This window comes from Amblyomma mixtum, chromosome 3 (assembly GCF_055824585.1).
Source record: "Amblyomma mixtum isolate Tamu chromosome 3, ASM5582458v1, whole genome shotgun sequence".
NCBI lineage: Eukaryota > Metazoa > Arthropoda > Arachnida > Ixodida > Ixodidae > Amblyomma > Amblyomma mixtum.
The window spans coordinates 266,704,574-266,727,021 of record NC_143014.1 but is presented as its reverse complement, the minus strand read 5'-3'; the positions used below and the strand labels follow the sequence as shown (position 1 = coordinate 266,727,021).

Below are 22,448 nucleotides of genomic sequence, written 5' to 3'. Positions count from 1 at the left end.
AACCGCGAAACCGAAACCGGGGAGGTGCCTTCGTGCGGTATTGACTGTGACGTCACGAGCGGGTTCGCCGCACTGTGAAGTCTCCGAAGGTATCACAACTACCCTGAGCCGCGCTGTCGACATGACTGAAAGCGCGCAGGACAGCTTTTCCGAGACCTGCGAGTCTTTAGAAGACGACTCATTCGACGATTTTGGACTGGACGAGTCGCCTTTCAGGTATGATCCACCGCCGCGCGAGCCAGCCGAGTCACACCACAGGCCGCGTCACCTGCAGCACGGAGACGGTATGAACTCGGAGAAGTGATTACTTGAGTCATTTCTCGTGCATACATTTGTGACAGAGTCGTCAGAACAAAAGTTAATGAGATGCTCCCGCCGACAGCTGTTCGTGTGGCCAGTGCCGGCCGACCCAGCCTGATGAAAGAATCTGCTGCCGGTACGTTGCCGCGGTGCACAACCTCCTTACAGGGGCATGCATCACCAACAGTCCTCTCTGCGAAGCTTTATCTCGACGGCGAGCTTTTGGAAGTGAGTTCGCGCCAGCTACAGTTCTACAATCCAACATACCGCTTCTTCTTGACGGCCGCGCTTCGTTCAGCTGGCCGCTGCGATAGACGGTTGTACTAGAATAACGTTGGCACAGAATAAGCCTTCAAGCGCCAGTTGAACGAAGCCTTAGCGATTCCAAAGCTCTCTTTGAAGTACACGCTGTCTTCATAACAATCTGGTGCGAAATGTTCCGAGCACAAGCGGGAATGCTTCCTCGGAAGAACAGTTTACACGGCGGACAGCTCTCACCAGCTTGTCGCGAAGGTTCTTATCGCTATAGGAAACCTACGCTAGATCACGCCCGTTGTCACAGATCAAGAATTTGTGCACCCCACAGCACAACAGAAGTTGCCGTGACCCATCGCTCTGGCGTACACATCACAAGGTACGTTGAGATGGCGCGGAATTGCACAGGTGGTCGAAATAATTCCAGAGAGCTCCACTACGGACCTCTTTCTTCCTTTCTTCTTTCACTCCTCCCTTACGTCGCGGTTCGGGTGTCCATTACTGCGTCATTTACTGTCCTCAAAACCAATTTTCATTTTCCCCTGCTATACCCCTGCACTGCCAGCGCCAGCGCGCGCCCAACCAGCTTGACACGCCGCCCCGCCAGTGACGTCACAGAACAGGGTGGCCTGTAGAAGTTGTTCGATCAGTGGGTGCCGCTCGCGTCGAGGAGCGCTTGTCTTCAGAATTCGCTTGCGGAAAAACTACGCCGGTTTCAGGTGCGAAATTTTACATGAGGCATCAGACTATCATAAAGAATACAGACTTAAAATTTCATTTCAATCGATGCATATCGAAAAATCGCCGGAGTTGCCCTTTAAATCTTATTAACAACGATCGAATTAATGGCTTCAGGTTTCAGTCATCTAATGTTAAAATTCTTGTGTACGCAGATGACATAGCTGTATTCTGCAGTGACCGCGAAAGTGTCCCGGAAACTGTTGGTGTCGCCAAACGGTTTTGTCAGCTCACAGGTGCTGAGCTTAATTGGGAGAAGAGTGTCGGCTTTTGGCATGGAAATTGGGATATTACACCGCCGGCGTTCGCGAGTCTGCAGTGGACAACCGTGCCATCGAACTACTTGGGTGTGCCTCTAGAGCACTATGACAAGAGCGCTGATTTCTGGAATGAGGTGACACCAAGAGTAAAAGAAAAAGCAAGGTCATGGCAAGGACGAGAATTGTCGATGTTTGCGAGGGCGACAGTTTGCAACATTTTCTTAATCGCCAAGGTGTGGTATGTTTTGCAGTTTTTGGCTATGTCGCGAGTAAATGTGCAAAAAATGCACAGGGTGTTTGCTGTGTTTATCTGGAGTTCAAGTTGGGAGAGGGTCAAAAGAACTAATTTGTTTCGAACTGTTCAAGATGGCGGTCTTGGTCTCGCGCATTTGTTTGTCCGCCAGCTTGTGTCCCGATTTATGTTTGTGAGGGATCAGAACGACCCCTTTTTGCGTTCAATAATGCAAGTACGACTGAGCAGCGCTCTGCCCGATTTTGTAGTGTCTACTGTAAGATTGTCAGCTTATGGTGCTAGAGGTTACCTGAAAGAAGTTGTGGACTCTGTGCGATTCCTGAAGGTGCGGTTTTCACTGGAGTACCTCAGCAATCTAAAGAGGAAAAAACTGTACAGAGATCTGATAGACATCATAATGCCTGTGCCTCTGTATCGTACAATAAACTCTGCAGGCCCAGGGCAAGATGTTCTCAAAAGAATTAAAAAGATGCCAGTTAAGGCAAGCACAAAAACATTCTTTTTCAAACTGCATACGGGTACTTTGCCGGTTAAGACGTGGCTTGCGGACAAAGGTATATTTGTGCCATGGACAACGAACTGCTTGCTTTGCAAGAAGCCTGAAACCATAGAACATGTGTTCATTGAATGCTGGGACCCAATTTTTTATTGGGATGTCTTACAGCGTACGCTAAAGAAAGAATTACCCATATCACCAATTGGCATTCGCTACTTACCGGTAGACAAAGATGACACAGGTGTCCCCTATGACATGATTATGCTCCTGGGCCTGCATAGTTCATGGAAAACTCGAATGGCTGTCCGGAATGGAGATGTTGTTATCCGATCTGTCAGGGAGAATTTGTGGAGAGTGTGTGTTCCTTACGAGATGTGTACCAAGCGCAGGCGGACCCACCTGCATGGATGAGTGTGCTTCATGAACTGGTGCAATTCAAGAAATTTTAACTTGCGACCGGCCTAAGCAGGCCTGGTTGTTTTAGCAATGTATCGTGCTTGTTTCAATAAAAAGTTATTCAAAAAAAACCCCTCGTGGCCTAATGGATAATGCATCGGTCTCCTAAACCGGGGATTGCGGGTTCGAGTCCCGCCGAGAGTTGGCAGCCAGTTTCCTTCGGTACTTTTTTATTTTGCTTCCGCTATAGCCAGTGCGGTGTCACGCTTCAAAAGAATAGCCATTTCATAGACAGCTAATTAACATAAGGTCTACCCCAAGCCCTCGTGGCCTAATGGATAAGGCATCGGTCGCCTAAACCGGGGATTGTGGGTTTGAGTCCCGCCGAGGGTTGGCAGCCAGTTGCCTTCGCTACTTTTTTATTTTGCTTCCGCTATAGCCAGTGTGGTATCACTCTTCAAAAGAATAGCCATTTCATAGAAAGCTAATTAACATAAGGTCTACCCCAAGCCCTCGTGGCCTAATGGATGATTCTGCTTCCGGCCGCGCTCGTGAACGGACGCAGGATGCAGGGCTCCGTAGGAGCGGCTACAGCGGCCATGTCTGGCCGCGGTAACAGGTTTTTTGAAGCTGAAAACGAGTACAAGGTCATCCTATCGTGTTTACCTACAGGTCGTATTGTTTTTAATACAGTTTTTCTTCATGCTGACATTCGTGCACGACCGTATCGCGTCGAGGATTTCCGCGATGCAATGGCTCATCTCGAGTTGCTCCCTGACATGACTGCCTTGGGGGCGTATCGGATGAGTCACGTGTGGGCGGTGACTTTCGACAATGCTCACGCTGTGAAGAAGATGCTCGCCGCTGGGGAAATTCAGGTGAAGGAACGTCGGTGTTCGATAATTGATCCAGCAAACCAAGATGTTCGAATGAAGATTCACTGGCTGCTTCCTGGGGTGCCAGACGAAGACGTGCGAGCGGCCTTTGTGTCGTACGGAAAGGTAACGGAGGTCAAGGCTGAGCGTTGGCGCGTACAAGGCGTCACCGGCAAAGGGTCGAAAACGCGCCTGGTGTCTCTTTCCCTGAGAGCGGGAGTCAAGCTGGACGACCTGCCGCATCAGGTGAGCATCGCTGGTGAATTGGCCCTCGTTGTTGTACCGGGCAGGGCCCCCCTCTGCTTGCGCTGCCGTGGCAAGGGTCATGTTCGGCGGGAATGCAAAATTCCGCGGTGTGGTGCGTGCCGTCGCTTCGGGCATGAGGAGAGTAAGTGTGCGCGAACGTATGCCAGCGTGACCGGGCGCTCTTCTAACGAAAAAGCGTCCGAGCTGATGATGGACGAGCTTGACGCCGAAGAAGCTGCGATGGGAAAGGGAGACAACGCTTTGGAGACATTGGTGCCCGTTTCAACCAGTGTCGAAGAGCGGAGCGGGCGGCTCAAGTCCGCATCCAGTCTGCCGCAAGACGGATTGCCTGAAGAGAAGGCTGCTGTGTTGGAAGACGCCGCGGCCCTATCTAACGAGGCTTCTGCGAACGCTGAAGGTCAGCAGGAGGAAATGGTGGTCTCTATGGCTGCAAGCAGCAGTCAGGCTGGAAAGCGACCACGAGAAAAGAATTCCGATACACCGCATGCTCCCGATGAAGGCGCCGAGGAACCACCGACGAAAGCCCCTGGAGTGAGGCGTCCGTCTTTCAAGCCGCGGCCTAAAGTTCCGCCCGACCCGCGAGAGGCGGCCAAGCCGCCTCCGTAGTTTTCGGTCGGCCGCGTGCACCTGGGAGCCCTCGCGTGCAACGGGAGCATCGACGGACAACCGGCAGCGTCGCCTCGCAAGTTGCCTAGTCAGCGCAACCATAGACTGTTGTGAGTCCAGCGACGTTTCTGTGCGTAGCCTCCTTGTTCCCAAAATAAACAATGGGTGGTACAATTTGCTTTGAAAAGAAAAGATGAAGGGGAAAAAAAGATGCAGCTTTACGTATAGCCACGCTTAACGTGAGAGGGCTAGCCGCAAAGCGACGGCAGTATCAACTTAACCGTCTTCTTCTAGAAAATGACATCAACATTGCAGCTATCCAAGAGACAAAAGTAGAATCTGAAGAGCAAACTGACCGCATGTTGTTAACTTTTCGATCCAGATATGATATCTGTGTGAGCCATGCCGTTGGAACTTCTGGGGGTGTTTTGCTGTTGATGCGAAACAGCATTGGCATTGTTGTAGAGTGAGCAAAAGTAGACGCAAGTGGTCGTCTTGTAGTTTGCGATTTTTTCTTTGCTCAAATGAAATGGCGAGTAATCTGTATATATGCCCCGAACAAGCAACAAGAGCGTAGAGTGTTCTTTGAGGAACTTGTTCCCCATGTCAGTACCGATCAAAATTGTGTTTTACTTGGCGACTTTAATTGTGTTTGCATGCCTGAAGATAGGGCAAGGAGGCAACCTGTGCGCGACTACAGCGCTTTTTACTTAAACACGCTGGTCACAGAGCAGAAGTTAGAAGATGAAGGTTTGCTGCTATCAAATTCTAGTCTGCCAATGTACACTCATTTCCAGCGCGATTCCCATGCTAGACTTGATAGGGCTTACATATCTGTCGCCGTTGTGCCAATGTGTACCCATTACATGGTGAAACATGTATAATTCAGTGACCATAGTCTGGTTATGTTTACACTAGGTGCAAAACAAAGAAATTCGCGCTTTAACTGGCATCTTTGGAAGATGAATAGCAAACTTCTCGAAGACGAGACCTTCGTTAGTAAGACACAACATAGCATAAGAGAAGTACTGATAAGTGGGGCTAATAGTTTTGTTTACGCGTGGGAGTGTTTCAAAGAAAGCGTTAAGATAAGCGCAATCGAACACAGTACTGCGAAACAACACAAAATGAAACAGGCAGGGAAGCAATTACAATGCCAGCTCAATTTCTTACTCAGTCAAGAATGTGCGCAGCCGGGACTGCGCAGTAAAGAAATCAGAGAAGTTCGGAGGCAGCTTGAAGTGCTAGACAATGATAAATACAAGGGAGCAGTTATACGGGCACGGGCAGAAAAGCTTTGGGTTAGTGAAATGCCAACGAAGCGGGCCGCCGCGGTGGCTCAGTGGCTATGGTGCTCGGCTGCTGGCCCAAAAGACGCGGGTTCGATCCCGGCCGCGGCGGCTAGAATTTCTTTGGAGGAGAAATTCTAGAGGCCCGTGTGCTGTGCGATGTGAGTGCACGTTAAAGAACCCCAGGTGGTCGAAATTTCCGGAGCCCTTCACTACGGCGTCTCTCATAGCCTTAGTCGCTTTGGGACGTTAAACCCCACAAAACCAAACCAAACCAACGAAGCGGGCACTAGCGGACGAAAAGAGCTACGCAGCGAAAAATGATATCCAAGAGATAAGATTCGAAAATGCCCTCACCCGAGACAAGGAAATGATTAAAAGGGCGTTCGTTGAACACAACGGAGAATCGCTTGGGTGCAGCAAAAAACTGGCAGAGGGTTTTGAAAGCTCGTTTTTGTCACTCATGCCAAATATTGATGATCAAAGAAAATCAATTCTAGAGGTACCAATTAGGGTCCAAGAAATTGAAAAAGCCATAGATGACCTTAGTCCCCGCAAGACGCCTGGTCCCGACGGTTTGAGTGCGGTTTTCTATAAGCGGTTCCGACAAGAGGTGGCAGAGGCGCTTCACACCGTTTTAATGGAGGCGTACGAAAAGAAAGAGCTGCCACCGTCTTTCCGACGAGCGCACATAGTCCTAATTCCAAAGAGTAATGATCGCGAGAAGCAGCAGTCGGTTTCGTCTTTCAGACCTATAACGTTAACGAATGTGGATTATAAAATCTATATGAAGGTGCTAGCCAGGAGATTGCAAACTATCATCAAAGATATAGTGGGACCCCATCAGACTTGTGGAATCAAAGGAAGGACAATAACTACTAACATTCATATTATGAGGAGCATTTTAGAGTGTTGCGACGTTTTCTCAAGACGGGCAGCAGTGTTACAGGTTGATCTCGACAAAGCTTTCGATCGCGTCCATCATGACACACTTTTCATCATATTGGATTATGTAAACTTGGGCTCGGTGATTTCGGATGGTGTCATAATGGCATATAAGGGGTGCTTCGCGAATATTGTAGTCAACAAAGAACTTACTGACAGCATCGAAATCCATTTATCTGTGATGCAAGGGTGCCCCTTATCCCCGTTGCTATTTGCCATCTATCTGGAGCCGTTTTGCTTGAAAGTGCTGTACAATGAAAGGGTTAGAGGCTTCCAGTTAATGTCAGCAGAAGTGAAGGTGCTAGCATACGCTGATGATATTGCTATTATTTGCGAAGACAAAGAAAGTGTCAAGGAGGCCCTGAACGATGCCTCATCATACTGCCGATGTACCGGAAGTGTCATAAACTGGAACAAATGCCTGGGTTTCTGGCAGGGGGCGTGGGAAGACACACCTTCCTTATTTGAAAATGTTCAGTGGTCAGACATGCCTACAAAATACCTAGGCGTGCCAATTCAGCACTACAAGGATACGACACAGTATTGGCAAGAAGAAACCGAGCATGTCCGCTTGAAAACAACAAAATGGGGTGGCAAGGATTTTTCCATCTTTGCTCGCGCAACAGTGTGTAACCTTTTCATTGTCGCGAAAGTATGGTACGTGCTGCAGGCGATGTTTATGACAAGAATGTGTCTTCAGAAGCTGCACAGAGTGTTAGCGGTGTTTGTGTGGGGATCAACCTGGTAGCGCACGAGCCGCACAAACTTGTTTCGCTCAGTGCAGAATGGTGGATTGGGCCTTGTGCATTTATTCCTAAGGCAAGTTGTCTCGAGATTCATGTCCCTGCGTGACCAAAATGATCCCCTTTTGAGGACAGTGATGCAAGTGCGGCTGCAAAATTTTTTACCCGAATTTCTGGTGTGTGCGAGCGGATTTAATCGTCGAGGTGTGCAGGGGTATTTGCGTGAAGTCGTGGGGGCTTTTAAAATAGTGAAAGCGCGTTTCTCGATGCAGTACCTCAGTGGCGTACGCCGCAGGCGCCTTTATATGGACATTTCAGATTTGATGTTACCAGTTCCAATTTATCGCATACGGAATGGCCAGGGTCAGGGTGGTGACGTTCTTAAAAGGGTGAAGAAGATGGCCGTACGACCATCGGCGAAAACCTTCTTTTAGAGCGCAGCTCTTTGGCGTCCGTTCCTGGGTTTCGCGTCGTCGTCGTCGTCGGCGTTGTCGTCGGCGTTGGCCTCGTAACCAGCTCCGCCCCCCTTTCATCCGTAGCTGGGGTTGACTCACTATCGGCGGCAGCGGCATCAGTCAGTCGCTGCTATCTCTTCCCTCCTCCCTTTATCGTGTTGTCCGCGTCAGCGGCATCAGTCAGTCGCTGCTATCTCTTCCCTCCTCCCTTTATCGTGTTGTCCGCTTGCTGCGCGCGCTTCTGCCCCCATCGTTTGCCGCTGGGTGTACACGCCGCCCCCCTCCCCCCTCTTCCTGCGAGTCTCCGGTTGTCAAAGCGCCGGCTCGAACTTAATTCCTTTCTTCGCTCCTCCTCCAATGCAACCCCTGTGCGGTGGCAATCAGAGAGCCAGATCGGTGGCGGCGGATCTGTATATGTGCACCGCCCGAGCCGAAATTGCCGCTGCCGTTCGCCCTGTGCGGTGGCAATCAGAGAGCCAGATCGGTGGCGGCGGATCTGTATATGTGCACCGCCCGAGCCGAAATTGCCGCTGCCGTTCGCCACTGCGAAATTATCTGCCAGTTCTTTCTGAGCCATGAGCGAGACGACCGATGGAAGTCCTCCGTCTGCTAAAAAAAAATTACCGACGATTACGTTACTTCCTAATGCGAAATTTGAGCGCAGCAAATAAGCTGTTTCACCTTTTCGATAGATTGAGGCAAAGAAATCGAGCAACACATGTATGCGCTATCGCAGAATTTTTTTTTAGCAGACGGAGGACTTCCATCGGTCGTCTCGCTCATGGCTCAGAAAGAACTGGCAGATAATTTCGCAGTGGCGAACGGCTGCGGCAATTTCGGCTCGGGCGGTGCACATATACAGATCCGCCGCCACCCATCTGGCTCTCTGATTGCCACCGCACAGGGCGAACGGCAGCGGCAATTTAGGCTCGGGCGGTGCACATATACAGATCCGCCGCCACCGATCTGGCTCTCTGATTGCCACCGCACAGGGGTTGCATTGGAGGAGGAGCGAAGAAAGGAATTAAGTTCGAGCCGGCGCTTTGACAACCGGAGACTCGCAGGAAGAGGGGGGAGGGGGGCGGCGTGTACACCCAGCGGCAAACGATGGGGGCAGAAGCGCGCGCAGCAAGCGGACAACACGATAAAGGGAGGAGGGAAGAGATAGCAGCGACTGACTGATGCCGCTGACGCGGACAACACGATAAAGGGAGGAGGGAAGAGATAGCAGCGACTGACTGATGCCGCTGACGCCGATAGTGAGTCAACCCCAGCTGCGGATGAAAGGGGGGCGGAGCTGGTTACGAGGCCGACGCCGACGACAACGCCGACGACAACGCCGACGACGACGACGACGCGAAACCCAGGAACGGATGCCAAAGAGCTGCGCTCTAAAAAATTCTGTGATAGCGCATACATGTGTTGCTCGATTTCTTTGCCTCAATCTATCGAAAAGGTGAAACAGCTGATTTGCTGCGCTCAAATTTCGCATTAGGAAGTAACGTAATCGTCGGTAATTTTTTTCCACTTACACAGTGGTACACTGCCCGTTAAACCATGGTCGGAAGAGAAGGGTATATATGTCCCATGGTCCACGAACTGCATAATATGCCGCAAGCCTGAAACTGTAGACCATATGTTCTTGGACTGTTGGGATGCGGTCTTTGTGTGGGACATCCTGCAAAGGACGTTAAAGAAAGTCCTTCCAATAACGCCGTATGGCATCCGTTTTTTGCCAGTTGACAACAAGGACGGTGCACCGTACGATCTGTTCATGTTGTTAGTACTGCATGGTGTATGGAAGACACGAATGGGTGTCCATCACGCAGATGAAAATGTACGACCTGCTAGAGAGTATTTTGTTGAGAGTATTGCTTACCTGAGAGATGTGTATAAGGAACATGCCAACAAACCCGAATGGCATGCTCTGCTGAATGAACTTGTTGCCCTCAAATGGTTTTAACCTACGAGTGCTGTCTTTGTTCAGATAGCACCTTTTAATGTGTTTTGTTTGATTTTCCTGTCTGGTCGGCAATAAAGGAAAAAAAAGTGGCCTAATGGATAAGGCATCGGTCTCCTAAACGGGGGGATTGCGGGGTCGAGTCCCGCCGAGGGTTGGGAGCTCGTTTGCTTCGCTACTTTTTTATTTTGCTTCCGCTATAGCCAATGCGGTATAACGCTTCAAAAGAATAGCCATTTCATAGAAAGCTAATTAACATAAGGTCTAACCCAAGCCCTCGTGGCCTAATGGATAAGGCATCGGTCTCCTAAACCGGGGATTGTGGGTTCGAGTCCCGCCGAGGGTTGGCAGCCAGTTTGCTTCGCTACTTTTTTTATTTTGCTTCCGCTATAGCCGGTGCGGTATCACGCTTCAAAAGAATAGCCATTTCATAGAAAGCTAATTAGGTCAAAAGGACGAGATGGATTGGGCGCTGAACTCTACAAGACTGTCAAGTATGAATTAGCCCCCATAATAGCCCACCTTTTAGAAGACGCACATGAACGGAAGCGTCTGCCGCCTTCTTTTCTGGCTGCGCATACAGTTCTCATCCCGAAAACAGAGGATCGAATCACTTTAAGGCAAATAAAGGCCTATTGTACAATCAGCTTAACGAGTGTCGACTACAAAATCTGTATGAAAGTACTGGCTAACAGACTTCAAACGGTTATGAAAGAGATTGTTGGACCGCACCAGACATGCGGTATAAGGGATCGGTCAATTTTCACTGATGTTCACAAGGCGAGATGCGTGCTGGAGTGCTGCGATGCACTAAACATAAACGTCGCAATGCTCCGGTTCGATTTGGAGAAAAAATTCGACCGTGTACCACACGAAATCTTGTTTACATTTTTGCAACACGTCAGTGTGGGAGCAGTTATCACAGAGGGTGTCGCAATGGCTTACAAGGGAGGCACAACGCGCCTAGTAATCAACAATTCGGTAGGAACACCCATCGAGGTGCAAAATCCGTGCGACAGGGCTGCCCCCTCTCACCATTACTTTTTGCTATATATATCGAACCCTTCTGCATTAGTATAATACACACCAGCTACGTAAAAGGCTTTAAATTAGAGCTAACCGAAGTCAAACTGTAAGCATACGCGGTTGATGTGGCGGTTTTCTGTATTGACCATAAGAGCATCTTAAAAACAGTGGAAATTGTTAAGCGTTTCTCGGATGCCAGCGGCAGCGTTCTTAACTGGGGTAAGTGCCTTGGATTCTGGCATGGTTCTTGGCGAAGAAACCAGGCACTTTCGCCAACATGCAACGAGCTAATACTCCCGCGAGGTACCTAGGCGCTCCATTAGAGTTTTACCGCGACAGTGAGCCCTACTGGCGGAGCCAAGTTGCAGAAGTGCGTGAAAAAACGGAGATTAAAGGAAGGGACTTCTCTATGTTTGTGGGCAGCACTGTGTGCATTGTGTTTTTTGTCACCAAACTGTGGTATGTGCTAAGCGTTTTGCACTGCTCACGCGGCAACGTACTAAAGTTGCACCGTGGTTTGGCCATCTTTGCGTGGGGGTCGGTATATGAAAGAGCAAGCCGTACCAACCTGTTCCGGAGAATTTGTCAAGGAGGCCTGGGTTTGTCGCATTTATTCCTGAGGGAAGTGGTCAACCGTTTTTGTTTCCTTCGAGATGTGAAGGACCCGTTTTTGCGTACTGTAGTACAGATTAGATTGAGCAGACTTTTGCCGGATTTTGTGGTATCTTCCGAGTGTATACCAGGAGGTGTTTTTGGCTTCCTGAAGGAGGTTGTGGCTTCCTGTAAATTGCTAAGCTCGCGATTTTCATACGAAGATCTCGCAGGAGTAAAACGCAAACTTTACAAGGACCTTGCAGACCTAGTTTTTCCTGTGCCACTGTATCGAACAACGTACAGCACCCATCCAGGCAGCAATGTTTTAAAGCGTGTGAAGCGAATGTATGTAGCTCCGGGAGCCAAGTCCTTTTTCTTCAGGCTGCACACCAGAACGTTGGAGGTAAAAACTTGGATGTGAGAGAGGATTGTTTGTTCCATGGGTGTTCATGGCATTGTATGCAGAAAGCCAGAAACTATTGAAGATGCTTTCTTGGAATGCTGGGGAGGAGTGTTCTTTTGGGGGCATTATTCAAAGAACACTGAAAAATGATCTCCCCTTGACCCCCGGGGAATTCGTTTCCTGGCAGTGCAAAATGAAGAAGGTGTACCGTTTGACGCAGTAATGCTCGGAATTGCACTGCATTTTGAAGGCCTGCATGTCGGCGTGACATGCTGACATCGATGCAAAGCCGGAGCAGGAGTACTTTCGCGAATCTGTAGGCAGACTCTTTGAAACCTACAAAACATTGAAAGAAGTGCCTGAAGAGGTACCGAGAATTGAGCCTCTTGTACATATGAAACCCTTTTATCACCTTACGTCAGCCAATGTTTGGTTGATGGTTTTAGCCCATACCGACGCCATGTACCATGTCAAGTTTCAAGTTTTAAGTTTGTTTTATTTACATCATAAATGTGGATAAGTCCAGGTAGAAAAGTGATCGCAGATCACTTGAGGGACCCCCGGACCCCCCTTTACTAGGCGTACAGCAGCAAACATTGGAAGATCGGTCCAACGCTACAGACAAAACTTTTTACACACACACAGTTATACATAAAAATATTGTGTGCATCGTAAAAATATACTTAAATCTTTGCTGCTTATTTAAAGCCAGCTTTAATTTCGCGCAAGCTGCTTTTAGAAATATCGACATTCAAGGACTGTAATTGGTTTAATAAGTGTGGCATATTGTAACGTAACATCTGATTCCCGTAGTTGGTGCGGCAAAAAGGAATAAATCATTTTTCTGCATTGCGCAGGGTATAAGCCGGTACAGTTTGAGTGAGGCAGGTCAAGTCTAGAAACGCTCAATCACTATATTGTAGAGATTTCTTTTATCTTGATGATAAGTATTATCGGTACAAGCTATGAACAGGTATAATCTGGTAGTGTGAAAATAAGTGATCAGTAGGGGCATGGTAGTCACCATTGGCAATGTAACGGACAGCTTTCTTTTGCAGCATGTAAATTGTATGCATATTTGTTTCTGTTGTAGTGCCCCAACCAAAAAAAAACAGTAGTTTAAACGTGACAAAAAATGGCGTTATATATCTTTAGCTTGACTAAGACAGGAAAGAAGTTTCGGAATTTAGCGAGAATACCAACACACCGTGACAGATGAGCGATGAGAGAATCAACTTGGGCGTAACAGCTTATGTGATTGTGGAAAAGTGTTCCTAGTGTTTTAATCATGTCTGTGAATTTTATGCTGGTGCTCCCAAGCTTTATGTCGAAGTTCTGAATAATTGCTGATTGCCTAGCATGAAAAATTACGGCTTTAGTTTTTTCAGTATTTAAAAGTAGTACATTATTTTCACTCCAGGTTTTTAATCGATTCATAGCGTCATTTACAATTGCAATAAGAAGCTGAATGAGGTGCCTTGAAAAAAATAAACTTTTGTCGTCTGCGTAAAGGCACATTTTGGCTTATCATGTATTGTAACTTTATCATTTATATAGAATATGAACAGGAGAGGCTCTAAAATGCTGCCTTTCGGCCCACCGGTACAAACTGCTTGCGATGATTACAGATGGGATCCTATTTGGACTTTCTGATAACGATGTTGAAGGTAGGACTTTATAATGCTTAGGGGCGTTCTGTGTACGCTGTATAATTCCAATTTCTGCAGTAAAACAACATGATTGAGGCTGTCGAAAGCCTTTGAAAAGTCTATGAAAACTCCGATGCAGATTTCTGGATTTTCAATTGCATCCAGTATGATTTCTTTTTACGTTAATAACGCCGTTTCGGTTGATGTCCCGAGGATAAAGCCATCCTGGGAAGGAGAAAAAAGATTGAATTTTAAGCAAGAATTCATTTTTTTTTGTAGATTATTTTCTCTGATCCTTTTGAAAGGACCTGTAATAATTAGGCATGTCACTTTTTTCTCCCTTTTTGTAGACGACGATAACTTTTGATAATTGCATTAACTTTAGGAATAGATCAGTAGATAGGGCGAGGTTGTAAATATGGGTTACAATAGAAGCTGTGCAGTCAGTTACGTATTTTATCGGCGCAATTTGAATGTTATTTTTATCACTACCTCTGCTATTATTTAAGGAGGCAAAAATAGTGCAAATTTCTTTTTCATTGGTATGATCTAAAAAAAAAACTGTGATCATTGGTCTTTATATTGGGATTTGCTGTTTTCAGGGGTGTGTTTCGTGAAACAGCATCCTTAAAAAATTATTGAACTTTTCTGCGAGCTCGATACCTTCTACATTATGACCTTCGACAGTATGACTGGCAACATCTGCAGAACTTGATTTGCGGTCAAGTAGTTTGTTGATTTTCATTCAGATTTGAGTGATTCCATCGCAATTCTCACTCATGAACTCGTTATGCAGATATTTTCTTTTGCATTTCTTAAGTGAGAAGTTAATTTATTACGATGCTCTTTGAATGTTTGTAGAACAGACAGCGACTTTACTTTGTAATGAGGGAGTAATTACTCATTGGCATCCACCCAAGCGCAGCCGTACGGCTACAAAGGAAAGCTATACAGCTTTCTCAGAAACTTCGCAGTTAAAGAAAAATTCGTCCTGGTCCGGGGTTCGAACCCGGGACCACCGCTACACCGGAGCAGTCGCTCTACCAACTGAGCTAACCGGGACGGCAAGCTTATGGTAGGGCGAGAGCGAATTGATCAATAACTCGAAGTGGGAACAGTGTTGGTCAAATGTTTAGGGGAATCCACCAAGGTGGAGCAAATTTGTAATAAGGGAGTAATTACTCATTAGCATCCACCCAAGCGCAGCCATACGGCTACAAAGGAAAGCTATACAGCTTTCTCAGAAACTTCGTAGCTCGCTTGGGTGGATGCCAATGAGTAATTACTCCCTTATTACAAATTTACTCCACCTTGGGGGATTCCCCTAAACATATGACCAGCGACTTTACTTTCAGACATTTTTTGGACAACTTGGATTTCTTTTTAATAATCTTTTGAGATTCGTGGTTGAGCCAAGGTTTTCGATTTCTTCTTGATTTCTTAATCAACTTTTCTTTAAAATGTTCATTGTATAATGACTTAAAACGAGAAATGAATAGCTCATATGCATCATCGGCTGCATCGCAAGAAAATACACCATACCCCTTAAGTGTGAGTATACTTCTCTTGTTTTAAGTCCGCCGCGGTGGCTCAGTGGCTATGGTGCTCGGCTGCTGGCCCGAAAGACGCGGGTTCGAGCCCGGTCGCGGCGGCTGAATTTCTTTGGAGGAGAAATTCGAGGCCCGTGTACTGTGCGATGTCAGTATACGTTAAAGAACCCCAGCTGGTCGAAATTTCTGGAGCCCTCCACTACGGCGTCTCTCATAGCCATAGTCGCTTTGAGACGTTAAACCCCATAAACAAACAAACTTCTCTTGTTTTCTTGTGATGCATGTGTCTAAGCAGGATATAAGCAAAAAAAAAATAGAAAGCTAAATAAAATGGTTTCGGCCACGAGCCCTCGTGGCCTAATGGATAGGGCATCGGTCTCCTAAACCGGGGATTGCGGGTTCGAATCCCACCGAGGGTTGGTAGCCAGTTTCCGTCGGTGCCTTTTTACTCTGCTTCTCCTACAGTCAGTGTGGTAGCACGTGGCAAAAGAATAGACATTTCATAGAAATGTAATTAAAATAGCGTTTATCCCAAACCCTCGTGGCCTAATGGATAAGGCACGATTCTACTTCCGGACGCAGAAGCGAACGGACGTGTTATGTGCGCCGACGGAGCGGTGTCAGCGGCCGTTGCTCGTCGCGGAAACAGGTTTTTGCTGCGAATTCGAATGAAGAATACCAGGTCATCTTGCCAACGCTGCCAACAGGAAAAATTGTTTTGAATACCATCTTTATGCATACTGATCCGAAGAACAGGCCTTACCGCGTCGAAGATTTCCGGGATGCGCTGGTTCGTCTAGGTTTGCTCCCCGAAGCGCCGACGCGACGAAGAAGCTTTTGACTGCCAGCGATGTTAAAGTGAAAAACAGCCCGTGTATCCTAGTTGATCCGAACAACCAAGACCTTCGGCTTAAGATTCACTGGGTGCTGTACGGCGTCGCCGACGAGGATGTGCACGAGGCCCTGTCCCCGTACGGAAAGGTGACGAACATGACGAAGGAAAGGTGGCGGGCTCAAGACGTGGTGGACAAAGGCACCACGACGCGTACCGTCAACCTGAAACTGAAAGTCGGAGTCAAAACTGACGACATTCCACACCAGCTGAGAATTTCAGGTGAGCTCGCACTTATTGTTGTGCCGGGAAGGCCGCCGCTCTGCTTGCGGTGCAAGTCGACCGGACATATTCGACGGGATTGCAAGATTCCGCGCTGTAGCCTGTGCCCCCGCTTCGGACATATTAAGGGGCAGTGTGTGAAAACGTACGCAAGTGCGGCGGAGTCTGGAAAAGGTGATGGTTCTGTGGAGCACTTAATGGATGAAGCGGAGGCCGAAGAAGCGTCAGGGACCCAACGTGGTCTCAAAGAAGCGGTTGCGGCGGCTAGCTCGTCTCTTTCTTCTGAGCAGGTGCCTGAAGACCGTGAGAACACTGTTCAGGCACCACCCGCCGTGCAGCATGAACATGCTTCGGCACGGGAAACTAGCGCGCGAGAGAATTCCTTGCGCGACAGTTTGGCGGCAGTTGTCGGGGAAGACACAGCTCCCATGGACGCTAGTGAGGTTGTGTGCAGCGGCGGTGCGGTGAAGCGTACTCGCGAGGGCGACGAAATCTTTACAGGCACTTAAGAGAACACCGAGAATGAGAAACCGCCCGCAAAGGCGGTCCTAACTCGGCGTCCAAGCTTCAAGCCAAAGCCTATCATTCCACCGGAACGGAGACCTGCGGGAACTACGCCCCCGTCATGACGGGGGAAAACGTTTTCGTTACCAGCGTGGAAATAAGAGGTGTCTGTGGCGCCGGTGACGGGGCCGAGACACCCAAGCACTTGCTGAGGTGCGAAGCACTAGACCTTCGGAGCGATGTTGCGGCACATGAGACGTCTCTATTCGCCGACGAGCTCAAGGTGAGACCATGCGGCTCGTTTCAATCGTTGCGAACTTGGCAGCAAATTCCATCAAAGCACTGCGTGTAGCCACTTTGAACGTGCGAGGGCTGTCTGCGCGGCGTAAGCAGTATCAAGTGAGACGTGCTTTTTTGGAAAATAACAAAGACTTAATTGCAGTGCAGGAGACGAAGGTTGAAAGTAAAGAGCAGACGAACCGCATGGTCGAGCCTTTTAGAGAAAGATACGAAGTATGTGTGTGCCATGCTGTCGGGGCGGCGGGAGGTTGTGCTTTGTTTGTTCGCAAATCTTTGGCTGTCCAATTTGAAGCATTGACTGTGTGTGAAAACGATAGATTTATTGTCTGTGATTTTTCATTGTCAAATGTTGAGTGGCTAAGTATCTGCGTTTATGCACCCAGTAGGGAGGAAGAACGTAAATTATTTTTTGCAAACGTAGGGCCTTATCTGAAATGTGACAGATGCGTTATTTTACTTGGAGACAACTGGGTATGCAGAGCCGAAGACAGAGTAGGTCGGCAGGCCGTTCCAGCCAAGAGTGCACATTTATTGAGCGAACTGATGCTTGAAAATGACTTGGAGGGCATCGGATACGCTTTATCGAGTGGTGATATACCGGAGTTTACGCACTTTCAGCGACCAAGCCATGCGAGACTCGATAGGCTGTATGCTTCCACTGATCTTTCGCCAGTGTGCACGCGCTATGAAGTCAAACATGTATCTTTCAGCGATCACAGTACAGTAACTGCCACAATAGGATTAAAGAAAACGAAGTCGCTGTTCAATGGGGAGTTATGGAAATTGAAATTTAAACTCCTATGAGACGAAGTTTTTCTAAACCAAGTAAAGGAAAGTATTCAGATTCTACTCGAAGCGCAGCCAGAAAGCTCAATCGAGATGTGGGAACTGTTTAAAGAACAAATAAAGAATAAAGCCATTGAACGAAGTAGCCTCCTAAGGCACAATCAAAGGAAAAAAGAAATAAGATTTGCAGTGCGACCTAAAGTTTTCCCTGAGTTTGGAATGTGCGCATCCAGGCAGGTATACGGATTAAATCAAAGAACTCAAAAATAAATTAGAAGTTATCGCCCAAGAAAAGTAGCCTTTGTCAAAAGTAAGCAGGCTGCATGGTTTGCTTCTGATTCGTATAACAGAGCCCTCACGGCTTCCCTAAAGATCAATAAGTTCTTTGAAGGTGAGAACAGGGGTTCTTCTTACCATACAGGGATTTAGAGCTTGAGGGCTGGCATAATAGCTTTAATATACGACTAACAAGGAAAACGTGCAGCCTGGTTACTTTTGACAAAGACTGTACATGGGAGCCGATGTGCGGGCACGTGCCGACAGACTGCTTGTAGGAGTGGCACCGACGAAGCGATCGCTATCAGACGAAAAGGGATACCCTGCAAAAAATGAAATCAAACATATAAGGCGCGGGGATTCTGTGACCAGCGACCCCAATTTAATCCGGCAAGCTTTTGTAGATTACTATCGTAATTTACTCGGTCGGAAGAGAAGTGTAGAGGACGAATTTGAACACGAAGTTCTAAGCCTCATGCCGAAGTTAGATCATGATGTGATGTCTGCGCTAGAAGCGCCAATCATGGTGGAAGAGATAAGGACAGCAATTCGTGAACTCTGCTTTGGCAAAAGGCCTGGACCAGACGGCATAGGCGCGGTGTTTTATAAGTCTTTCAGTCACTATCAGCTGCACTGAACCGCGTACTGAAACAGGCTTATGACGAAAAGCGACTGCCCCTGTCTTTTCGGAGAACGCACGTTGTGTTTGTTCTTAAAACAGACGACCCCGTGAAACAGCTTTCAGTAACATCGTATCGCCCCATCAGCCTGACAAACGTGGATTATAAAATTTTCACGAAGGCTTTGGCGAGAAGACTCCAGAGCGTGATGAAACAAATAGTTAGACTACACCAGCCATGCGGGATTAAAGGAATATCAATTTTTATAAACATACATGTGGCCAGAAGCATCATGGAGTGTTGCGATGCATGGGGAAACGTGTCGCCATGATGCAGATCGATTTGCAAAAGGCCTTTGATCTTGTCGTGCATGAAATTCTCTTCAGCATATTAGAACACGTTAATGTTGGTTCGGTGATATTGGAAGGCGTTAAGATGTCATATGCCGAGAGTTTCACGAGCCTTATTGTCAACAAGTGCGTCACAACACCCTTTCAATTGTTGACATCCATGAGGCAAAGATGTCCACTATCTCCTCTGTTGTTTGCGATATACGTGGAACCTTTTTGTTTGAAGGTTATTCAAAATGAACAATTGAGGGGTTCCTGTCTAATGGCGAGTGAAGTTAAACTCTGAGCTTACGCTGATGATATAGCAGTTTTTTTGTACAGACAGAGACAGCATCAACGAAACAGGGAGCAAATTGTAAACAAATTTTGTAGAATGTCAGGTAGCACTGTGAATTGGGGTAAATGCTTGGTTTTTGGCACGGGAGCTGGGATACCAAACCTTAATCATTCCAAAACATGCAATGGACTGAATCGCTAGGAAACTATTCAGGGGTACCCCTTGAGCATTACAAGGATGCTACTGAATATTGGAATCGCGAAACTGACAAAGCGCGAGAGAGAACTCTGAATTGGGGACGCGAGCTGTCAGTGTTTGCTCGGGCAATGGTATGCAACTTGTTTATAGAGGCGAAAATTTGATATGTGCTTCAAGTTATGGGCATGAAACGTGTAAGTGTTCAGAAATTGCAGAGTTCTCGCAGTTTTTGTGTGGGACTCTACATGGGAGCAAACGAGTCGGACCAATTTGTTCCGGTTGGTGAGAGAGGGAGGTGTGGGGCTAGCCCATTTGTTTTTGAGACAGGTCGTCTCCAGATTTATCTTTACGCGGGACCAAAGTGATCCTTTCATAAGAAGCGTTATACAAGTCAGGCTACGTGAACTCCTTCCCAATTTCGTTGTGTCCACGAGTGACGTACGAAGCACGTGTGTCCACGGTTTACTGTTTGATGCTGTGGCTGCTTTCTAGATGTTTAAAGCTCGTTTTTCTTTAGAATTTTTGTGTACTGTCTCTAAGAAGGAATTGTACAAGGATATATGTGATTTAATGATGCCCATGCCTTTGTATCGTTTCATATACAGTGCAGGTCCAGAAGGAGACGTCCTAAAAGAGTTAAAAAGATGCCAATTCGCTCTTCAGCCAAAACATTCTTCTTCCAGCTCCACAGCAATACACTTCTGGTAAAACCCTGGCTTGAAGCAAAGGAAATCTTTGTTCCGTGGTCTACAAACTGTCTATTGTGCAGCAAGCCAGAGACCACAGAACATATCTTCCTCGAGTGTTGGGATGCCATATTCCTGTGGGACATCCTTCAAAGACCCTTAAAAAAAGGCCTTCTGTTGTCACCCCGCGGCATTCGGTTTCTACGTGTCCGAAATCTTGGTAGCATACCCCTAGATATGGTGATGGTACTGGGCCTGCACAGTCTGTGGAAAGTGCGTATGGCAGTCCGGAATGCAGGCAGACATTGATACTCGCCCTGCGAGGCAGTACTTTATTGAGAGCACTTTGTATGTCAGAGAAGTCCACAAGTCCGAAATGACCCCCCCGGAATGAATTGGTGTAATGGATGAACTTGCAAACTTGAAACACTTTTAATGAACGCTCCACCCAGTATCGGAGCACGTATTTTAGCATTTCATGTACAGTAATCTTGTTTTTCGCTAAGCCGGCAATAAAGAAAAAAAAAAGGATAAGGCATCGGACTCCTGAACCGGGGATTGTGGGTCCAAATCCCGCCGAAGGTTGACAGCCAGTTTCCGTCACTGCCTTTTTATTTTGCTTTTCCTGATGTCAATGTGGAAGCGCGCTCGAAAATAACCATTTCATAGAAAGATAATTAAAATGGCGTCTACCACAAGCCCTCGTGGCCTAATGGATAAGACACTTTTCTCCTAAAACGTGAATTGCTGGTTAGAATCCCGCAGAGGGTTGGAAGCCAGTGTCCGCTGCTTTCTTTTTATTCTGCTTCTCCTATAGTTAGTGTGGTAGCACGCGACAAAAGAATAGACATTTCATAGAAAGCTAATTATAACAGCGTCTATCTCAAGCCCTCGTGGCCTAATGGATAAGGCATCGGTCTCCTAAACCGGGGATTGCGGGTTCGAATCCCGCCGAGGGTTGGCAGCCAGTTTCCTTCGCTGCTCTTTTATTTTGCTTCCGCTATAGCCCTTGTGGTATCACGCTCCAAAAGAATAGCCATTTCATAGAAAGCTAATTAAAATACGGCCTACCCTAAGCCCTCGTGGCCCTCGTGCGCGCGTGCGCACGCGCACACATCCAGCGCCATCTGTGGAAGAAAAGTAAAAACTGGGACGTTGATAGCTGGGCGCGCTGCTTTCACTGCGCTTCCTTGCACGCGCGCTTTCTTGCACGTGCACGTGCACGCGCTCACGCTGTCGCTTGCATTGCGGTTTCAAGTGGATCGTTCAAACTGACGCGCAGTTCCGCAATGCAAGCCCAGTTTCCTTTAAAGGATAGAAGCTCATTAGTCGCGTCTACTGTGTGGAGCAGACGATCGACGACGAGGAGGCCCATTTGACTGCAAAATGCGTTTCTCAAGTGAATGATAGCGTCATTGTGTACGACGTGTGCCTTGAGGTAAGTCCACTGTTTGAATATACGCTCGAAATATGCGAACTACTCTCAGCTCTGTGAAATAAAGCGAGACACTCGTTGATCATAGTTGTCGGTTTTTTGCATGCGATGCACAGGGTGGTATCACCACTCACTCGCGAGTCGAAAGGGCATGCGATCAACAGTCGCTTACGACGAGGCAACAGCTTGACAAAACGATAGTTCGCACTAGCAAGCGTGGCCTGCTGGTCGCCTTCCCGCTGGATTATGGTTTGAAGCGATCGAAAACTGTCCGGAATGACGTTGTTCGCGCGCTCTCGAGAGTTTCTGCTTGAGCGCGTTTCCTGCTCCCGCACTCAGTCCTGTAAAGTGCTATTCGCAATGAACTACGACGACCAGGATCAAGAATGTCGTGGTGGTTTTGATGTGCATCGCGGCCGTACAAGCGTCGGGATGACAGCGGCGCGCTTCACAGGGCCGGCCTCTATGCCTTCCGCGGACGTCAGAAAAGTGCGCTAATATTGTTTGCTCACGTTCATACCAAGTCCTGGAGTATAGGAATGTCAAAAATGAATCATTTCTAGGTATCGCTGGCTAATACCGAGCAGCTCGTAGAAGTGATAACTGCGATACAAGCAAATTTCTTCCTATATCCGCTTTGCTGCTGCCCAGTGCAGCTTGCCTGTTGTCTGCTAGCTCCGCTGCTGAAGGCGTCATGGAAATCGACCATCTTTAATTTATTGTGAGACGATCTTCACAGTAAAACGGTGAGGAGAGTAGCAACTTTACTACAGTACTGGCCAGCTCCGAAGCGCCCTGTTGGGAATCAGGTAGCGTGGTCTGGCCGGAGGAGGGACGAGAAA

At 47.7% G+C, this 22,448-nt stretch overlaps 3 non-coding genes and 2 pseudogenes across 3 annotated transcripts; all 5 read left to right on the top strand.

Moving 5' to 3' along the window:
• Positions 1–1,553: 1,553 nt before the first annotated feature.
• On the top strand, positions 1,554–2,751 carry LOC149354659 (uncharacterized; annotated as a pseudogene).
• Positions 2,752–10,111: 7,360 nt separating this feature from the next.
• On the top strand, positions 10,112–10,184 carry TRNAR-CCU (transfer RNA arginine (anticodon CCU)). Its single transcript has one exon. It is a non-coding gene; the product is annotated as a tRNA-Arg (tRNA).
• Positions 10,185–15,406: 5,222 nt separating this feature from the next.
• Positions 15,407–15,479, top strand: TRNAR-CCU (transfer RNA arginine (anticodon CCU)). Its single transcript has one exon. It is a non-coding gene; the product is annotated as a tRNA-Arg (tRNA).
• Positions 15,480–15,659: 180 nt separating this feature from the next.
• LOC149354656 (uncharacterized) lies at positions 15,660–16,481 on the top strand (annotated as a pseudogene).
• A 4,577-nt stretch (positions 16,482–21,058) lies between these two features.
• Positions 21,059–21,131, top strand: TRNAR-CCU (transfer RNA arginine (anticodon CCU)). Its single transcript has one exon. It is a non-coding gene; the product is annotated as a tRNA-Arg (tRNA).
• Positions 21,132–22,448: the final 1,317 nt, after the last annotated feature.